The sequence below is a fragment of the Olea europaea genome, chromosome 3, assembly GCF_002742605.1.
Source record: "Olea europaea var. sylvestris chromosome 3, O_europaea_v1, whole genome shotgun sequence".
Lineage (NCBI taxonomy): Eukaryota > Viridiplantae > Streptophyta > Magnoliopsida > Lamiales > Oleaceae > Olea > Olea europaea.
Window position 1 is genome coordinate 4,517,644 of NC_036239.1, and position 659 is coordinate 4,518,302.

Below are 659 nucleotides of genomic sequence, written 5' to 3' on the forward strand. Positions count from 1 at the left end.
GATTTGCTAGAATAAAGTGCATCGTCAATATATAATTTTGTATTATTTGGTAAAATAATACAAGCTCTTCCGGAGCCTTCAACGATATTCGACGCACCCAATATCGTGTTAACATTATTTTCAGCTAATGTTAAGTCCAAAAAGTATTTTTTGTCTTGAAGAATAGTATGTGTAGTTGCACTATCAATTAAGCAGCTGTCTTGATTATCCATCATGAATATAACAAAATAAACAAAAAAAATTTTTTAAAAAAAAACTTGAATTTAGATTTAAAGGAGTAAACATTACTTAATATCATGAAATAAACGGTGCATAATAGAGTTTTATTTTTTTTTTATTTTTTGTGCGGAAAAGTAAAAACATATTTGAGACTGAATTTTTAAAACGAAAGAAATACTAGTAAATTAATATATATCTTCTATCACACCATTCCCAACCAAATGGTCAATATTTTCATTTGGATCAGTAAAGAAATCGGAGACATCCAAATGAGTCACATCTATTGGGCCATCATAATCAGCAAAATTAGTCTCCAATTTTTCTTTTCCCTTGATTGATCTTTGGTAGAGATCCACAAGATGTTTTGAGGTACGACACGTACGTGTCTAATGCCCTTTCATTCCACATCTGAAGCAACTTTCTTCATGCTCCTTATTAGA